Source organism: Mobula hypostoma, chromosome 24, assembly GCF_963921235.1.
Source record: "Mobula hypostoma chromosome 24, sMobHyp1.1, whole genome shotgun sequence".
Lineage (NCBI taxonomy): Eukaryota > Metazoa > Chordata > Chondrichthyes > Myliobatiformes > Myliobatidae > Mobula > Mobula hypostoma.
In genome coordinates, this window is record NC_086120.1 from 30,760,109 (window position 1) to 30,781,766 (window position 21,658).

At 42.6% G+C, this 21,658-nt stretch overlaps 1 protein-coding gene across 1 annotated transcript in view; it reads right to left on the reverse strand.

Annotated features, from left to right (window-relative positions):
• rgmd (RGM domain family, member D) overlaps window positions 1-18,888 on the reverse strand; it is a 148,340-nt gene extending 129,452 nt beyond the window's left edge. Inside the window, exon 1 of the mRNA XM_063032033.1 lies at window positions 18,832-18,888. The gene's annotated coding sequence lies outside the window, so the exon portion shown is untranslated. The remainder of the gene's footprint in view (window positions 1-18,831) is intronic.
• Window positions 18,889-21,658: the final 2,770 nt, after the last annotated feature.

The window sequence follows — 21,658 nt, forward strand, 5'->3', positions numbered from 1 at the left end:
CACCGAGGTTGGGCAAGACTAGAACTAGAGATCATGGGTTAAGAGTGAATGGTGAAATGTCTAAGGGGACCATGAGGGGAAACTTCTTCACTCAGAGGGTGGTGAGAGTGAGGAATGAGTTGCAGGCAGAAGCGGTGGACGCTGGTTTGATGTAAACACAAGAGAAAGTTGGATAGGTACACGGATGGGAGAGGTATGGAGGGCTGTGGTCCGAGTGCAGATCAATAGGAGTAGGCAGATGAAATGTTTGCCATGGACTAGATGGGCTGAAGTGCCAGTTTCAGAGCTATATGACTCTACTACTCTATGAATGCCAAAGAAAGCATGAGGGGAACAATGTCCTATTCCTGATTTTATTTTAATGTAAGATCATGGGTGATATTCAACCTCAACATTGTTTTTTGCCTTAACATGAGTTTGAATCCCACGATGCAACAAGTAGAATGGAATTCAGTCATTTAAGTTGGCTGCCATGGTAGCACAGCATTCAGTGTGACGCTAGTACAGGTCCCAGGGTTCAGAGCTCAATTCCGGCACTGTTTTGTAAGGAGTCTCTGTACGTCCCGCCTGTGGAAAGCGTGGGTTTCTCTGGGTGCTCCAGTTTCCTCCCACAGTCTAAAGATGTACCGGGTAGGGCAATAGGTCACTGTGACTGTGATTAGGTTGGGGTTAATCGGGTTTGTCGGGGGTTTCTGGGGAAGAATGGCTCAAAGGGCCGGAAGGGCCTACTCCGTGCAGTATCACTAAATAAATAGTTAATTAATTGAATCTAAAATTGAAATCTGCTAGTCTCAGTAATGTAACTGTGAAACAAACATTTTGTTATAAACTCCCCTGTCCATTGAGAAAGGAAATCTGCTCTCTTTACTTGGTCTGACTTGATTGGAACACCAAACTTCAGCAATGTGGCTGTCACCAATATGCCTCTGAGGTACTGTAGCCTGTGCAGGGCATTGAGTCAATCAGCTATTCACTCTGGGAGAATCTTCACCAGATAGAATGCAGCTGGACATGTGGCTGGTTCACTGCTCAAGGGAGATAGGGATAAGTTTTAAATACTAAACACAAAAGATTCCGCAGATACTGGAAATCCAGAGTGACGCACACAAAGATGCTGGAGGAACTCAACAGTCAGGCGTCATCTATGGAGCGGAATGAACAGCCAACATTTTGGGCCAAGACCCTTCATCAGACATCTTGGCAATGCTGACATCTCATAAATGAATTTTAAAAATCTGTGTCTGAAGAGGTGCACTAAAACTGGGAAAAACAAAAAAACTTATCTTATGACAACTTATAAATTGGAACAAAATGACGGGCAGAATCAACAAAAATTACAGAAGAAGGGATAGATTAATGAATGTGTTTTCAGGAAGAGATAGAAACATAGAAACATAGAAAACCTACAGCACAATACAGGCCCTTCGGCCCACAAAGCTGTGCCAAACATGTCCCTACCTTAGAAATTACCTAGGGTTACCCATACACCCTATTTTTCTAAGCTCCATGTACCTACCCAGGAGTCTCTTAAAAGACCAGTTTGTTTCCACCTCCACCATCACTGCCAGCAGCCCATTCCACGCACTCACCACTCTCTGTGTAAAAAAAACTTACCCCTGACATCTCCTCTGTACCTACTTCCAAGTACCTTAAAACTATGCCCTCTTGTGCTAGCCAATTCAGCCCTGGGGAAAAGCCTCTGACTATCCACACAATCAATGCCTCTCATTATCTTGTACACCTCTATCAGCCACCTCTCATCCTCCGTCGCTCCAAGGAGAAAAGGCTGAGTTCACTCAATCTATTCTCATAAGGCATGCTTGCTGGACCGAGAGTTTTAGACTGTACAGCACATGCAAACACTGTTAGAAAGGATTATGGACACTGCAAATTGATAAGTCATTCCAGCTGGAAATATTCAATGAAAGCAACTTCCATCAGTGCCAAGCTCACAGCTACTTAACACCACAAAAATTACATTTCACATAAGCAATCTCCGAAACCTTACACTTTTTGAAATTAAGATGAGAATAACAAAAATGCCGATGGAGTTGGAGTCAATTGCTCACTCTCCAGGAATGCTGAGTTCATAGTAATAAGGCTTTGTTAGAGGCAGAGGTTGAGAGTTTTTCTCACCTGACTGGACTGTTTCTTAGGGATTTCATTTTGAAAGTGTTAACTTCAGATTATCGGGTAGAGGAAGGCTGATTTCCTTTCCTATGCTATTTCTGTTGAAAGCTGCTTTGTTGCTGTGTTGTCAGCGGGGTTAGGACTTGCTGGGGAGTGGGGAAGAGCCAGCTATGCATAGGGGGCTCCACCAAAACTTATCTCTGAGCTGCAAGCATGAAAACTTTTTTTTAAATATTTACCATGGTAAAATGTATCAAGTGCGTACTTCACACGAGCTCCTTTTGAATGTGTTTGGCATTGAACCATATGGAGGGATATTTGGTCAGGTATCTAAAAGTTTAGTTCCCACTACTGTCTGTAGGAAGTTTGTACGTTCTCCCGTGACTGTGTGGGTTTCTTCCAGGTGGTCCGGTTTTCTCCCACAGTCCGAAGACATACCAGTTAGGAGGTCAATTGGACATTACAAGTTGTCCCATGATTAGACTTGAATTAAATCAGGGGTTTGCTGGGTAGCATGGCTCAAAGGGCCGGAATGGCCTATTCTGCACTGTATCTCAATAAATAAATAAATAGTACATCTATAAACACAGGCTGACTTCTAACGACATTTGCATTCAGTTTTAGAACTTTTACGGTAGAATTGTAGGGACAACATGGAGACAGAATCCTCAGCCCAACAGATCTGCACTGACCATCAACCTGGTGAAGGGTCTCGGCCTAAAAGTTTGACGTTTTATGCCCCTCCATGGATGCTGCCTGACCTGCTGAGTCCCTCCAGCATTTTGTGTGTGTTGCCCTGACCACCAAACCAGCCATTTACACTAATCCTACATTAATCATTTTTCTTTATTCTCCCCAGATTCTACCATCCACTGACACAATGGGGGAAATTTACCACAGTTAATTAACCTACCAACCCGCATAAGACCGTGAGACATGGGAGCAGAATTTGGCTAGTCCACCCACCGAATTTGCTGCATCATTCCATCATGGCTGCTTTATTATCTCTTTCAATTTCATTCTCCTACTTTCTCTCCGTAACCTTTGACCCCTTTACTAATCAAGAACTTATCAATCTCCACTTTAAATACTGTATACCCAAAGACTTGGCCTTCACAGTTTTCTGTGGCAATGAATCCCACAGATTCACCACACTCTGGCTAAAGAATCTCCTCCTTATCTCTGTTCTAAATTGGTATTCCTCTATTCAGAGGCCATTTGATAGTGGGCAGGACCTTCTATTCTGGTCCTAGACTCCTCTGCTATAGGAAACATCTGCTCCACAACCACTCTGTCTGGGCCTTTCATCCAGCGAGTACAGGTCCAGAACAATCAACTGCTCCTCATATGTTAACCCTTTCATTCTCAGAATTATTCTCATGAACCTCCTCAGAACCTCTTCCAATCCCAGCACATGGTTTCTTAGATGAGGGACAAAAAGCTGCTCATTTGGGATTTCTTTGGGATGTGGGAGTAAACTGGAGCACCTGGAGAAAACCCATGTGATTACCGGGAGAGCTTGTAAAATTCACACAGGTGACACCCCATGTCAGGACTGAACCTGTGTCACCGGGGCTGCTGGTACTCAGTAAAAGGGGATAAAGCTTCCACAGATATGTCAATGACTACATAACTGCTTTTGTTGGTAATGCTAGCAGAGAAATAAAATATTGGCCAGACACTTAGGAGAACATTCTAATCTTTGAATGCCCAGGGGGGTGTTGTAGAACAGAGAGATCCGGAAACACAAAACACATATTTCCCTGAAAGTGGTGATGCTGATGGAAAAAAATGGTAAAGAAGGCCGATGGCATCCTTGCCTTCATCAGGCAGGGCAATGAGTACAAGAGCTGAGATGTCACGACACAGTTGTACAAGATGTTTTTGAGACAGCATCTGGAATATTGTGTGCAATTCTTATTGCCATGCTATAGAAAGGATGTGATTGAGCTAGAGAAGGTAGAGAAAAAATCCACAAGGATGTTACTGGGACTGGAGGGCTTGAATTTTGAGGAGAGACAATTTACAATGACCAGTTAACCAGTATGACTTTGACTGTGGGAGGAAACTGGAGCACCTGGAGGAAACCCATGCACACAGGGGAAGAACGTTTAATCTTTCTTGCCGAGGATGCTGGATTTTAATTCCAAACTCCAATGCCTGAGTTGTAATATTGCCATGTTAATCGCTACACTACCATGGCGCCCCATGATCAGCCATCCTCGAATGGTGGAACAGACTTGATGGGCTGAATGTCCTAAATTTTGCTCCTATGTCTTAAACTCTTATCGTTCCACCACAAATGCACAGTAGCAGAAGTCTGTACTATCTACAGGATGCACTGTAGAAACTCACCAAGACACCATAGCTAGCTCCTTCCAAAACCACGATCCCTGTCAGCTAGAAGGAAAAAGGCAACAAAAATATGGGCACATCAGCAACTGGAAATTTTCTTTCAAAGCCAGACACCATCTTGACTTGGAATTATTGTATATCACCGTTCCTTTACTGTGACTGAGTCTAAGATTCTAGGACTCCCTCCTAACAGGATTGTGGATATATCTACACCTCAAGGACTGCAGTAGTTCATGAAGGTAGCTCAGCACTACCTTCTCAAAGACAATTAAGAATGAGCAGTTGAATTCTAGCTCAACTTGCAAGGCCCTCATGCTTTGAATGAATAAAAAAAGTGAATGCAATTTAGGATTAAAATTAGGATAAAATTATCTTTCAGTTTCAGGAAGTTAAAATGAGTCTATTCTAGCCAATGACTGTTCTCTTTAATTAGCAGAAGGGATAGAGGCCTTGGGAAAAGTCAAAAGATCAAAGAGCAGCAGGAATCCAAAGGTTTTTTTCCCTGTAATTCCCCTGTCAGCTGCACTGTCCTCATGAAAGACATTGTTGGTATCAACCAGTCTTTCGACAGGACTCCAAGCTCTTTTGTGTTTTGTCCAGGTTGCTAATGTTACATGCCATACTAGGACACAGGACTAGGAGCATCTGTCTCTGGAATTCCTCTGAGCAATTTTATTTGATCTGAAAAATCCATTGTAATAAACTTTTATTTCCATTACAGATTCTGGTGCAAGCATTAAAACCCAAACAATGCAACTAGCCTCCCTAAAGCCTTTCTGTTTGTAGCCTGTTTTTGGCCAAATGTGAAGCTTCAGTGTGTGAAGGCAGCCACGAGGGAATTTCTTTTGTCTCTTTGGTTTGATGCTTGAGGTACTTGGGCTTCTAAACTGGGAATGAACTGCCAGCAAATTTGATTTATTGCATTATGTAGAAGATGGAGTGGCTCTTTCTTGTCCGCCTGCCTCTTTCTAAAACACAACAGGCAAAGAGCAGGCTCCAAATTGTCAGGCAGGCCTCTTGATAGTCTCAACAATCATAAGTGAAATGCAGGACAGGGTAGTATAACATTTAACTTCTGCTCAAATAAATTAAAATTAGCTGATAAATAATCTTGGCTTTTACTTTGATTATCATTTAATTTCTTTATTTGAAATGTATTTTCAGCAATTAGAGCACATTTTAGGCAAATAAATCAGCCCTTGCTTTCTATTATTGCAGCTTAATTGGCCTTGACGAGAAATGCCCCTTCAAAGTCATCCAAAGTCACCTGCAATTTTATTAATCTGGGTTTATCTCCCTGAAGTTACCCAAATGTGTCACTGATCAGTGTGCTTCATTACATCTACCAACAAATGAACAATACAACCAGTTTAAAAGTCACTTTCTTAAAGTCAAAATGCAAGGTTGACCTTGCAAAATGTATCACCAGCACAATGTAAAACAATAAAAACTGAGCTATTTGCTTGGACTTTGGGGTCCTTTTATAGTATAATTGATAAAAACCTCCAAAAATCCGTTTTAGTTTTGAGACGTTCATGCTTCAGGTGTCTGGTCGAAGGGAGGTGGTCAGAGCACATTTCATCAAAGTGAAAGGTTTCCCAGAGATCAGATGCAGGTGCAACCAACCCCATGGTGGAATAGTCTGTCAGCACTCACTAGTGCAGCTCACACCTGAGAAATGAATGGGAATGTGTCAATGTCAGGAATCAGTGCATTCGAGAAACTGGGGGAAAGAGAATGGCAGGGGTGCAGGGCGGAGGAGGGGGAGGGGTGCGTGAGTGAGGGCGAATATGTTAGAGTGTTAGAGGATGAAGTGGGTGGGCGGAGGCACGGTGGGATGTGGGGATGGGGAGTGAAAGGATAAAGCCCAAAAAATGACTTAATTCAAGATTCAAGGTAGTTTATTGTTACTCTTCAGCACACTAGTGTAAAAGAGAACAAAATGATTGTTACTCCGGATCTAATGTGGTATAAAAAAGACAATAATCATAAAGAACACAATAAAAACAAAAAAACCCCACACACTATTAATAGAAATACAAAAGCCACCCTGTAAAACACAATGTATATTCATAAGCCCCATTATTAGGTACACTTGTACACCTCCTCGTTACTGCAAATATCTAATCAGTTAGTCATGTTCCGGATTGTTTAATGTCATTTCCAGTACACAAGTGTAAAGGAGAATGAAATAATTATTACTCCCGATCGGATGCAGCACAAAACCACAATAATAATAAACTCACAAAAAATATAAATATATAAAATAGCTTATATACATAGATTGGTCTATGTACATTAAGTGATGCTAGGTGCAGGAGTGTTGCACATTAGGTGACTGATAGAAAATGATAAAGTAATGATGGTGGGGTGGGTTAGTAGGTGAAGGTGTTGATCAGCCTCACTGCCTGGGGAAAGTGACTGTTTTTGAGTTTGACGGTCCTGCCGTGGATGTTATGCAGAATCCTCCCTAATGGGAGTGGGACAAACAGTTCATGAGCTGGGTGGGTGGGATCTTTCATGCTATTGCTGGCTCCTTTCTGTATATGTGTTCTTGATGACAAGTAGGCTGGTGCCAGCGTTGCGTTGGGCAGGTCGGACTACCTGTTGTAGAGATTTCCTGTCTGCCACAATGCAGTTTTTGCACCATGCAGCAATGCAGCATGGCTGCATGTTCTCTACTGCAACTGGTAGAAGGTTATGAGTATCAATGTGTGTAGTCCAGTCTTTTTCGTCCTCCTCAGAAAACACAGGCATCGGGGAGCTTTCTTGATTGTGTAAGATGTATTCTAGCAGCAACTCAATACTTAAAACAATGCAGACATGGTCAAGAGGTTCAGTTGTTGTTCACACCAAACATCAGAATGGGGAGGAAATGTGATCTAAGTGACACTGGCTGTGGAATGATTGTTGGTGCCAAGTGGGGTGGTTTGAGTCTCAGAAACTGGTGACCTCTTGGGATTTTCACACACAACGGTCTTTAGAGTTTATAGAAAATGGTGCAAAAAAATCAAAAAACTAGCGAGCGACTGTTCAGTAGAGAAGACACAAGTGCCTTGTTAATGAGGGAGGTCGGAGGAGAATGGCCAGACTGGTTCAAGCTGACGGGAAGGTGGCAGTAGCACAAATAACCATGCATTACAACAGTGGTGTTCAGAAGAGCATCTCTGAACACACTGCATGTTGAACCTCATATACAAGATGGTACTGGGCCTTTATTGCTTGTACATAGCGACAGAGACGCAACATCAAGAATTTTACTCCTTTGTGCTGTGAGGTGGATGTAAGAAATAAAATTCTAATTCTAATTCTAGTTCTTGAAGTGGACGGGCTACAGCAGCAGAAGACCACAAACGTACACCCAGTGGCACTTTACTGGTACAAGAGGTACACAATAAAGTGGCCACTGAGTGTTCAAGAAACTGTTGTACACATGAATTTCATGCAGATAAAGTGACGCTAGGTGATGTGTGGAGGTGTTGATCGGTCTGACGGCTTGGGGGAAGTAACTGATTTTTGAGCCTAGTGGACCTGGTGCAGATGCTATGTAGCCTGTTCCCTGATGGGGGTGGGACAAACAGTCCATGAGCAGGGTGGGTTGGATCCTTTGTGATATTGCTGGCTTTTTTCTGGCACCGTTCTGTATATATATCCTTGATGGTAGGTCGGTTTGTGGAGTGATGCATGGGCAGTTTCAACTGCCTGTTACAGAGCCCTCCTGTTCGCTGCAGTGCACTTTCCATATCACACTGTGATGCAGCATGTTAGGATGCTCTCCACCGTGCATAGCTCTCGCAGAGCTAGGAATAAGTTACAGAATAATGATAGTTGGTAGTTCAGTTCCCACTGTATTTTACTTTCAGCCAAGTCCCACACTAGATTGTGAGGCATCTCTCAGAGAAGAAACTTACTTTCCCATCTGTAAAACAGTGGTTGTAGGTAAGATGTCTCACTCTCTCAAAGGGCCAATCTGTCTTGTGACTGAAGACATGGCTAGCATCCAGGGACCGTTCCCATGGAAACAGTGGAGGGCGACTGGCGGCTTGTAAACATTTTGCAAAGTCTGTTTTAAAGGGGAAGATCTGGGTGAACTAATTGATTCTTTCAAACGGTGCTGTGGCTTTCTTGCAGCTTTAAAAAAAAATTCAGGACATCTGTCTGATGGAGCAACTCACTTATAAACCCACAGCCTCCCTCCACACTTGCAAGACAGTGGCTACTTTAATGCTCTAAGTTTAAGCTACTGGTGACTCTACTCAGAAGCCTGTGGATTTAATACCCTGTTCAAAGTTCAAAGTAAATTTATTATCGAAATATGTATATGTCACCAAAGACTATCCCGACATTTATTTTCTTGCAGGTGTTCCTAGTAGAACAAAGAAATACAACAGATTCAATGAAAGGCTAGACAAAGGCTGGCAAACAATCAATGTGCCAAAGAAGACAAACAGTGCAAATGCAAATAAGTATGTAAATATGCAAATAAATAAGTACATAGATAAATACATGAATAAATAAATAATGTTGAGAACATGAGTCACAGAGCCCTTGAAAGTAAGGCCGTAGCTCCAGGGTTGAGGTGAGTGAAGTTATCCATGCTGATTCAGGAGCCTGATGGAAATAATTGTTCCTGAACCTGGTGGTGTGGGACCTGAGGCTTCTGTACCTCCTTCCTGATGGCAGCAGTTTTCTTTTGACTGTGCTCCTTGCAGGTGTGCTCAATAGCGGGGAGGGTTTTTCCTGTGACGAATTGGGCTGCATCCACTACATAAATAAATAAGTAATAAAGATTGAGAACATGTGTTGTAGAGAACTTGAAAGTGAGTCCATAGGTTGTGCAATCAGTTCCAAGTTGAGGTGAGTGAAGTCATCCACTGTGGTTCAGGAACCTAATGTTTGAAGGGTAAGTGGTTCATTTCGGTAGGTCAAATTTGAAGACAGAATATAATATCAGTGGTAAGACTCTTGATAGTGTGGAGGATTAGAGAGATCTTGGGGTCCTTGTCCATAGGACACTCAAAGCTGCTGTGCAGGTTGACCGTGCTGTTAAGAAGGCATATGGCGTGTTGACCTTCGTCAACTGTGGGATTGAGTTCAAGAGTTATGAGGTAATGTTACAGCTATATAATACATTAGATACAGTCCACTTGGAGTACTGTGTTCAATTCTGGTCACCTCATTACAGGAAGGATGTGGATACTATAGAGAGAGTGCAGGGGAGATTTACAAGAATGATGCCTGGATTGGGGAGCATGCCTTATGAGAACAGGTTGAGTGAACTTGGCCTTTTCTCCTTGGAGCGACGGAGGATGAGAGGTGACCTGATAGAGGTGTATAAGATGATGAGAGGCTTTGATGGTGTGAATATCCAGGGCTGAAATGGCTAACACAAGGGGGCATAGCTTTAAAGTGCTTGGAAATAGGTACAAGAGGGACGTCAGAGGTAAAATTTTCACACAGAGAGTGGTGGATGGGTGGAATACACTGCCAGCAAAGGTGGTAGAGGCAGATACAATAGGGTCTTTTAAGAGACTCTTAGATAGGTACATGGAGCTTAGAAAAATAGAGGGCAGTGTGGTAGGGAAATTCTAGGCAGCTTCTGGAGTAGGTTACATAGCCAGTACAACATTGTGGGCTTAAAGGCCTGTAATATGCTATAGGTTTCTCTTTTTCTATGTTCCTATAACTGTTCCTGAACATGGTGATGTAGGGCCTAAGGTTCCAATACCTCCTTCCCAATGCCAGTAATGAGAAGAGAGCATGGCCTAGAAGCTGGTTCTGTATCAGAACTCCACTTTATAATCCAGACTTAAATTTAACAACATCAATAAATTATATAGAGCGGTACAAAGTCAAAAAATGCTTCACAATCTTTATCAGAGAGACAATTACAGCTGTAGTATCAACAACATCATGTGGCCTCTCTCATAACTTCACGCTCAAGCCTTTGACTCCATCAGCTGAGAGAGACTGCAAAGCACACTCAGTTCAGCTGCCTACCTACCTACCTACCTATCTCTCTCTTACTTTGGCTTCATGATGGCAACCAAGCCATGATCCTTGTTACTGGATCTACAACAGAACCAATCACAATGAAGACTGATGTTAAACGGGGCATGTTTCTGTGCTGTAATTGTTAGATGGTTATATGGTTAAACAAGGCTGTGACTTTGCCCTGACACTTTCTCGGTCTTGCTCACCTCAGTGGTGCACCTCACCTCTGGAAGCTTCCTGAGGGAGTGGAGCTAATGTTTGGAACTCCTGAAAACCAAGGCGAATCAAACCTCAGTAGTTGAAAGGCAATACAAAGACTCAAAGCCCAAGCACAATGCCACTCATTCATTGAGAGACAAGAGAGAATGCAGATGCTGGAAATCTGGAGCAATACATACAAACTAAGTGGGTCAGGATCATCTATAGAGTGAAATGAACGGTTAACATTTTGAGCCAAGATCCTTCATCAGGACTGAGTGGTGAAGGGTTGACGTTCCCAGGAGTCAATGGGGGTGGCACATTTTTTTCAAGGAGGTCTGAGCACAACTTTGGCTACTTCTTCTGTCTACTTGGCATTTATTTCCCCACACAACACTGGGAATAGGGTATTGACTAGGAAAACACTTGGCCTGAAACGTTGACTGTTTACTCGTTTTCACAGATGCTGTCTGGCCTGCTGAGGTCCTCCAGCATTTTATGTGTGTTACTGGGAATAGAGTCTGGTGTCAGGCACAGCATAGTCTTGGCCCATACCATTGACTGTTCATTTCCCTCCACAGATGCTGCCTGACCCACTGAGTACCTCCTGCATTCTGTGTGTAGCACTCATTCATTGAAGTTTATGAGAAGGTGGTCCTTGCACTTTAATCCTGTATGTAAAAGGTCTTCTTCCAACATACCCTTCATTAAGGTGAGACTCTGGAAAACATTGGCCACTTTCTTTGTCTTGGGAAGCTTCACTCATGGTGATAAAAGTCACTATTACCTTCAATGTATCAGCTTTTGGTCAACTGACATGGTTTGAAGTTCAAAATGTCAAATCCGGCACAAAACTGAAGGACTACCAGGGAGCAGTGGCCCCTGCCCTCCTTCTATGGTTCTGACACCTGGATTATGTCTGGCAGATGCCCACTGGAAGGATAAGAAGATCAATGTCTGTGTTTTGTCTGAGGCCAATATTCCCAGCAGCCTGACTGACACAGACCATGTTGTTTGTCTGTCTGGTTCCAGACACTATTCCCACTGATGTCCAGGGAAAGACTGAGGAAATAATCAAAGCTCAGAACCTCCTCAAAAAATTGCACCACCTCCATTAACTCCTGGTAATCTCAAGCCTCTGATCACTCAAGATGCAGAGGATCATTCAGGATGATATTGGGAAACTCGAGTTCATTCATGGAAAGCACACAGAGACCTCGGATAAGCAACAGGAAGAGCAGATCACCTACCTCCCTGCCATTCTAATCAGGCACCTCTTACAGTATCTGTGCAACAGTTTGCAGTTCCCAGACTGGCCCCATAAGTCATATCTAAACTTACTGAAATGAAGGGGAAGCAAGGACTGGATCAAAGGAGAATGATGGGTAATCTGAGTATATAAAATCATGAGGAGAATAGGTAGGGTTAAGACAGGCAGTCTTTTACCCAGGACTGGGGAATCAAGAGTTAGAGGGCATAGATTAAATGTGTGAGAGACGAGATTTAATAGGAACCTGAAGGGCAATTTTTTTCATCCAGAGAGCAGTTGGTAAACATAGTGAACACCCAGAGGAAGTTTCTAAGGCAAGTTTCATAACAAGGTATAAAAGGACAATATTTAATAACATTTAAAAGGACAGTTACGTGGAAAAGAGTGGTTTAGATGGACATAGGCCAAAAACAAACAAACGGGACTAGCTTGGATGGGAACCTTGGTCAGCAAGGACCAGCTGGGCTAAGGATCTGATTTTTCTCTCTATCACTTTATAACTCTGACAATCGTTGATCCCAAGGGACTGGCCAACATAAGAAAATTAGCTAAGATTTAATTGACTTTCCTCGAAGGAACCTCTGGGTCAGTTTAATTTAGGATGTCCTAGGTTAGGTCATGGATGTTTTAAGGAGAATGTCTAAAGAGGAATCACAGAATAGTAATAGCTCAGAAAGACACCATCAAAATTATTGAGTTTATACCAGCTCTAAGTTAAAACAATCCAGCTTGTTCCACTCCCCTGGCCTCCTCCCCTATCCATGCCAATTCTTTATTTTCAGGTACTTTTCCAGGGCCTTTTTGAATGCTGTAATGAACCTGCATTCACTGTGGCCTCCAGCACCATTCCACACGCTCGGTAAAATGAGTGAGAAATGTTAAGGCTTAGAGAGAGAATTCCAGAGTTTACATTCTGGAATCTGAAGGTGCAACCATCAACGATAGAGTGAGAAATCCTGTGGATGTGCAATACCCAGATCTGGAGATCGATCAGACTGGAGTAAGCTATAAGAATAAGGAGGAGGTAAAACTGAGCTCTATTTCTCAAATCAAATCAACAAGGATTGTGCTGGACTGCTCACAAGTTTTGCCACACCTCTCGGGGCGAATAGAACTAGAATGGTTGGGGGGTGGGAATCAAATTAAAGCGGCTAGGTGTGAGGAGGTTAGTTCACAACAGAGGGATGGGAACCAGTGCAGAGAGACAGAGGGGTGTAAAGTGAGCGTAGAAGCAAAAAGTACAAAGGGGAAAAGTAAAAGTGGCAGGCCGACAAATCCAGGGCAAGCATTAAAAAGGGCTAAGAGAGTTGTAAAAGAGTGCCTGAAGGCTTTATGTGTCAATGCAAGGAGCATTCGTAATAAGGTGGATGAATTGAAAGTGCAGATTGTTATTAATGATTATGATATAGTTGGGATCACAGAGACATGGCTCCAGGGTGACCAGGGATGGGAGCTCAACGTTCAGGGATATTCAATATTCAGGAGGGATAGACACGAAGGAAGGGGAGGTGGGGTGGCGTTGCTGGTTAAAAAAGAGATTAACGCAATAGAAAGGAAGGACATAAGCCGGGAAGATGTGGAATCGATATGGGTAGAGCTGCGTAACACTAAGGGGCAGAAGACGCTGGTGGGAGTTGTGTACAGGTCACCTAACAGTAGTAGTGAGGTCGGAGATGGTATTAAACAGGAAATTAGAAATGTGTGCAATAAAGGAACAGCAGTTATAATGGGTGACTTCAATCTACATGTAGACTGGGTGAACCAAATTGGTAAAGGTGCTGAGGAAGAGGATTTCTTGGAATGTATGCGGGATGGTTTTTTGAACCAACATGTCGAGGAACCGACTAGAGAGCAGGCTATTCTGGACTGGGTTTTGAGCAATGAGGAAGGGTTAATTAGCGATCTTGTCGTGAGAGGCCCCTTGGGTAAGAGTGACCATAATATGGTGGAATTCTTCATTAACATGGAGAGTGACGTAGTTAATTCAGAAACAAAGGTTCTGAACTTAAAGAGGGGTAACTTTGAAGGTATGAGACATGAATTAGCTAAGATAGACTGGCAAATGACACTTCAAGGATTGACGGTGGATATGCAATGGCAGGCATTTAAAGGTTGCATGGATGAACTACAACAATTGTTCATCCCAGTTTGGCAAAAGAATAAATCAAGGAAGGTAGTGCACCCGTGGCTGACAAGAGAAATTAGGGATAGTATCAATTCCAAAGAAGTAGCATACAAATTAGCCAGAGAAAGTGGCTCACCTGAGGACTGGGAGAAATTCAGAGTTCAGCAGAGGAGGACAAAGGGCTTAATTAGGAAGGGGAAAAAAGATTATGAGAGAAAACTGGCAGAGAACATAAAAACGGACTGTAAAAGCTTTTATAGATATGTAAAAAGGAAAAGACTGATAAAGACAAATGTAGGTCCCCTGCAAACAGAAACAGGTGAATTGATTATGGGGAGCAAGGACATGGCAGACCAATTGAATAATTACTTTGGTTCTGTCTTCACTAAGGAGGACATAAATAATCTTCCAGAAATAGTAAGGGACAGAGGGTCCAGTGAGATGGAGGAACTGAGCGAAATACATGTTAGTAGGGAAGTGGTGTTAGGTAAATTGAAGGGATTGAAGGCAGATAAATCCCCAGGGCCAGATGGTCTGCATCCCAGAGTGCTTAAGGAAGTGGCCCAAGAAATAGTGGATGCATTAGTGATAATTTTTCAAAACTCGTTAGATTCTGGACTAGTTCCTGAGGATTGGAGGGTGGCTAATGTAACCCCACTTTTTAAAAAAGGAGGGAGAGAGAAACCGGGGAATTATAGGCCGGTTAGCCTAACGTCGGTGGTGGGGAAACTGCTGGAGTCAGTTATCAAGGATGTGATAACAGCACATTTGGAAAGCGGTGAAATGATCGGACAAAGTCAGCATGGATTTGTGAAAGGAAAATCATGTCTGACGAATCTCATAGAATTTTTTGAGGATGTAACTAGTAGAGTGGATAGGGGAGAACCAGTGGATGTGGTATATTTGGATTTTCAAAAGGCTTTTGACAAGGTCCCACATAGGAGATTAGTGTGCAAACTTAAAGCACACGGTATTGGGGGTAAGGTATTGGTGTGGGTGGAGAATTGGTTAGCAGACAGGAAGCAAAGAGTGGGAATAAACGGGACCTTTTCAGAATGGCAGGCGGTGACTAGTGGGGTACCGCAAGGCTCAGTGCTGGGACCCCAGTTGTTTACAATATATATTAATGACTTGGATGAGGGAATTAAATGCAGCATCTCCAAGTTTGCGGATGACACGAAGCTGGGTGGCAGTGTTAGCAGTGAGGAGGATGCTAAGAGGATGCAGGGTGACTTGGATAGGTTGGGTGAGTGGGCAAACTCATGGCAGATGCAATTTAATGTGGATAAATGTGAAGTTATCCACTTTGGTGGCAAAAATAGGAAAACAGATTATTATCTGAATGGTGGCCGATTAGGAAAAGGGGAGGTGCAACGAGACCTGGGTGTCATTATACACCAGTCATTGAAAGTGGGCATGCAGGTACAGCAGGCGGTGAAAAAGGCGAACGGTATGCTGGCATTTATAGCGAGAGGATTCGAGTACAGGAGCAGGGAGGTACTACTGCAGTTGTACAAGGCCTTGGTGAGACCACACCTGGAGTATTGTGTGCAGTTTTGGTCCCCTAATCTGAGGAAAGACATCTTTGCCATAGAGGGAGTACAAAGAAGGTTCACCAGATTGATTCCTGGGATGGCAGGTCTTTCATATGAAGAAAGACTGGATGAACTGGGCTTGTACTCGTTGGAATTTAGAAGATTGAGGGGGGATCTGATTGAAACGTATAAGATCCTAAAGGGATTGGACAGGCTAGATGCAGGAAGATTGTTCCCGATGTTGGGGAGGTCTAGAACGAGGGGTCACAGTTTGAGGATAGAGGGGAAGCCTTTTAGGACCGAGGTTAGGAAAAACTTCTTCACACAGAGAGTGGTGAATCTGTGGAATTCTCTGCCACAGCAAACTGTTGAGGCCAGTTCATTAGCTATGTTTAAAAGGAAGTTAGATATGGCCCTTGTGGCTACAGGGGTCAGGGGGTATGGAGGGAAGGCTGGGTTCTGAGTTGGATGATCAGCCATGATCATAATAAATGGCGGTGCAGGCTCGAAGGGCCGAATGGCCTACTCCTGCACCTATTTTCTATGTTTCTATGAATACAGCATTCTCACAACTCACTGAACCTAACTGTACATCTTTGGAATGTAGGAGGAAACCAGAGCATTGAGGAAACCCATGTGGTCATGGGGAGAGTGTGCTAACTCCATAGAAACTATGTCAGGAATTGAACACTGACCTTACAGCTGGTGCTGTAAAGCATGCGCTAACTGCTACGTTTCCGTGCCACACTTAATGCAGTACCATGCTAGTGTACTGCTGAGGTGGACCTTTGGAGCTGCTGTACTTTGGCTGATCTAAAGCACTGTCTTCTCATTCAAGCTTACCTGAAGATGAGGAACATACATCAAAGTTGCTGGTGAACGCAGCAGGCCAAGCAGCATCTATAGGAAGAGGCGCAGTCGACGTTTCAGGCCGAGGCGTTCACCAGCAACTTTGATGTATGTTGCTTGAATTTCCAGCATCTGCAGAATTCCTGTTGTTTGCCTGAAGATGAGGAGCAGGTTTCACTGGGAGTTCTGGTCAATACTGCTCCTTCAACCAACCAAAGTAAACAATTATCCCACTAGTACTTGTAGAACCTTGCTATATGAGGTTGACTGTAAAATTTGCCTACAAACCAGTGATGACTGCATTTGAAATGCAAATTTTTAATAGTAAAACCTGGGGACATGGAGAACACCTTCAAAACACATCTTCCTTCTTAAAGGGGTAGCAAGTCCTCAGCCATATAAAGAATTTTGATGAAGTTATACTTGGATTCATGTTAAAATATCTATGTAGAGGCACAGTTTTGTTGGGTTGGACCACACTAAGAGCTTGCCTTTAGCTCCATAGAGAACCATAACCTGCAGCTAGCCTCTGTGTGGGGACCACTCCACATCATGATGATGCCAGGGGCCTGGTAAGCTGCACAAGGTCAGTATAAATGCAAACTACGACTGCATTTGAAACATAAACTTCAACTTTCTTAGAAATTGGTGAAGCCAAACTTCTATAAATGCAAAGTAGGGAGTATCCTGACTGGTTGCATCATGGCTTGGCATGGAAACACCAATGCTCTTGAATGGAAAAGAACTTACAAAAAGTAATGGATACAGCCCAGTCCATCACCTCCGCACCTTTGAGCACATCCGCAAGGAGCGCTGTTGCTGGAAAGCAGCATCCATAAGCAAGGACCCCAGCTACCTAGGCCATGCTCTCTTCTTGTTGTTGCGTCAGGAAGGAGGTACAGAAGCCTCAGGACCCACACCTCCAGGATCTGGAACAGTTATTACCCTATCAGGCTCCTGAGCCAGACTGGATAATTTCACTCACCCAACACTGAAATGATTCCACAACCTGTGGATTCACTTTCAAGGACTCTAAAACTCATGCTCTTGATATTATTTATTTATTATTTCTTATTTCTCTTTTCTGTATTTGCTCAATTTGTTGTCTTTTGCACAGTTGTCGTTTGTTTGTCTTTGTTTTGAACGTAGTTTTTCATTGTTTCTGTAGTGTTTCTTTGTATCTACTGTGAATGCCTGGAAGAAAATGAATCCCAGGATAGTTGATGGCGACATACATGCCTTTTGATGGTAAATTTTAGTTTGAACTTTGGACGTCCCATGAGAGGTGAATTTGAAAGAGGGCCCCATTGAGGATAATCTGGCCCAGTATTCTTTACACTTAATTCTAGGTAAGTATCTTCACAGACATTTTTATGTGGAAGAGAATTTAGAAAAAGGAGTTAGAAATGTTAATATTTAGAGAGAGAATTCCAGAGTTTGCAATCTGGACAACTTTAGGCATGACCTTCAAGGATAAAGTGATAAAATCCGTGGATGTGCAAGAGTCCAGACTTGGAGATCGGTCAGACTGGAGTAAGTTATACGAATAAGGAGAAGATAAAAATATAGCATTATTTGCCACATGTACATTAAAACATACCGTAAAATGGCACGAACATAGCATGCCAACAACTGACTAGCACACTCCCTGATTGACTTCCTTAATTTTGTTCCCCCATAAACAAGTGCATATAAAACTTCATTGACCATGTTCACCTGCCCAGTTATGCAATGCCTTGATTTTGAAGTCTGCAGCCTTGCATTCCAATCTATCTGCACTCTTACCCTTCCCTTCCTTTACTGTAGAGCTCCTTTGGCCTTAAAATACCTCCAGGATGTCTGTGTTCTTCCAACTCTTCATCATTTCCAATTCTAATTGTTCCACCACTGGCAGCTGTTACTTAACTGCCGTTCCCTAGCCTCTGGAGTTCTTTGTTTCAATCTCCTGTCTTTCTCCCCTGCTTTAAAATGCACGTTGAAGTTACTTCTCTGATCAAACTTGTGTTTATCTGCCCTAACATCTCCTTATATGGATTGATGCCAAATTTTATTTTATTATCCTTGTGGGGAGTGCCTCAGGATATTTGGATTAAAGGTGCTATATAACGATCCGTTGGGTTTTTTTGAACCAGATCAAGATTAGAGTGTGAAATCTTCCCAAAATCGGGCATCCTTATTTCAAGTATTCTGAAGATAAGACACTTGGGCAGAAAAAAATGGCTAAATCTCTTTCCAAATACTAATTAGCATTGTTTAACAACTAAATATGACAGAGAGAATAGCTAACAACTAACTAGCATCTTTTCACAGTTAAATACGTCAAAGAGAATAGCATAATTCTATAACAATTTTTAGAAGTAATTTCAATACATTACCTCTTGGATTGATTGAAGGCAAATTATAGAGTGACTAGCTTGACTGTGGTGACAATGGCTTGCAAATTACCTGCTCTACTTGAGCAACACTTGAGATAAAACTAGCTTATCCAGGCAGATTCATCATGTGCTGATTTGAATCTTACTCTATATTCAAATAAGGCAGTTGTAAAAACAGCTTTTTTTCTTGGCAATGGGACAGAACTTCAGACAGTAAATTAATTCATGGAGTCACTGTTCACCAAGGTTTAACTCTTGGGTTTACCTGATCGTCCTGCAGTTTTTTTTGGGAGACTTTGTTAACCTGTAGTATGCCAGATGGACAGAGCAACTGGGGGTACAGTTACAAGCCGTGACTTTCCTCTTCTCCCACATATTGGCTGGCCCCTAACGATTCTAATTGTGCGTTGATGCAACTGAGAGAGACTTGCATGTTGTTGGAGGTCAGATGCTGGGAGGTGGGATGGCCAGTGTTTGGCTCTAAGCACTGGTGGTTGACAGAGAGCTGGATGGTGGTGATAGAGCCCGGTACTGATTAACAGTTGTCTGGGGAATAGCACTGGTGGATGGAATCAGGGAGCCCGGTCCTGATGGAAAGCCAGAATTGGGAAAGGGAAGCAGGGAGATTCTGGAAATAATGGAAGAGGCCTGGAATTACATATAGACCTGGAGTCACATACCAGGAGATATTGGTTTGCAGTAATTGGTAGAATGATTAGAGGAGAGAAGAAGAATTCTTTTTCATCCATTGTGATAAGGATTTAGATCTCACTGTGTGAAACATTGATTAAAGTAGAAACCTTCGCCACATTCAAAAGACTTGATGTGTTTCTGAAGAGTTCAACTTGCAGGGATAAGCACCTATTGTTTACAGGCAGGAGTGGGCTGGGAATCGCTTTTTGATGGAAAACTAATGGCCTCCTTCTATATTATATAGAGGTATTTCCTATGATCCTATGATGCAGAGACATGAGTCCAATTTCCACCCTGGTAGCTGGGCAATTTAAAATAAGTTAATAAATAAGTTTGAATGAAAATCTGGTATTAGATACAGGGTCCAAGAAGCTACTAATTGGTAAAAAAAAAGAAATGTGGTTCACTAATCTCTCTTAGTGAAGGAGAGCCACCATCCTTACCCAGTCTGGCCTATATGTGACTGGAGACACAAACAATGCAATTGACTGTTAAATGGATGGATAATAAATGCTGTCCTTAGATCATAGAATCATGGAAGCCTATGATACAGAAGGGCAAATAAAAACGGTCTTTGAATTAACCCTGCTTTTCAGGTATTGGTCTGTTGGTGCAGAATTCTCAATTGCTTGTCCAGGTAATTTGTAAAAATGGTGAGAGTTACTGTCCCTCAGATAGTGTGTTCCAGATCACCAACACTCAACCAATTACGGAACGGTTAAAGCACAGAATGAGCCACTCAGCCATGAAAAAGCTGGTCCCACTCCCTCCCTTTCCCCAGAGTGACACAATATCTTCCCTTTCATATACTTCCCTATTTTTTGAGGTGGCACGATAGCGCTGTGGTTAGCACAACGCTTTATAGTACCAGCGACCCAGGTTCAATTCCTGCCACTGTCTATAAGGAGTTTGTATGTTCTCCCTGTGTTTCCTCCAGGTGCTCCAGTTTCCTCCCACCGTCCAAAGTTATACCAGTTGATAAGTTTATTGGTCACTGTAAGTTGTCTGTGATTAGACTAGGGGTAAATAGGCTGGGCAGTGAGGCTCAGAGGGCCTGTTCCATGGTATATCTCAATAAATAAAACAAATAAAAAAACACCACAATTATTTCTTCCTCACTTCTATCGCTAGTAGATGTGAGTCTGTGGTGGCCAGTGCTATCATGTTTGCTTTGTGTGCTGGGGCAGCAGGCTGAGGGTAGCAGACACCAACAGAATCAACAAACTCATTCGTAATGCCAGTGATGTTGTGGGGATGGAACTGGACTCTCTGACGGTGGTGTCTGAAAAGAGGATGCTGTCTAAGTTGCATGCCATCTTGGTCAATGTCTCCCATCCACTACATAATGTACTGGGTGGGCACAGGAGTACATTCAGCCAGAGGCTCATTCCACCGAGATGCAGCACAGAGCGTCATAGGAAGTCATTCCTGCCTGTGGCCATCAAACTTTACAACTCCTCCCTTGGAGGGTCAAACACCCTGAGCCAATAGGCTGGTCCTGGACTTATTTCATAATTTACTGGCATATTTTACATATTAATATTGAACTATTTATTACTATTTTCTATTATTATTCTATTATTATTTATTATTTCTATTACTATTCCTATTTACTAATAGTAATATTACTATTACTATTTCTATTACTATTTATTATTTATGGTGCAACTGTAACGAAAACCAGTTTCCCCCGGGATCAATAAAGTATGACTATGACTATGACTATGACTAGGACTAGTAACACATTCCACACTTGCTGCATTAAAAAAAGACTATCCCTGTTTTATTTCTGGTTCTTTAGCCAATCACTTTCATTATATGCCTTCTAGTTTTTCGCTCCCTACCAAGTGAAATAATTTTTCTTCAGCTCCCCACTTACTCTTCTACTAACTAATTAAATCCATGTCTCCTGGTGTTTGAACCCTCTAGTCACTGACTTCTGGCGCTTTGTCAATGATGTGTATATCCTGTGAATGCATTAAAAAAACTTAAAAAAATAAAATCAGGAGAACATTCCAGATGAATCTAATCATCTCCTTAGCCAAATTCCTAATACATGCAAATGTATATGGTGAATAAAATTGATCCTCGTCATCTGATGATCGCAGGCAGATTAGGTGGGGAGCTACTAAAT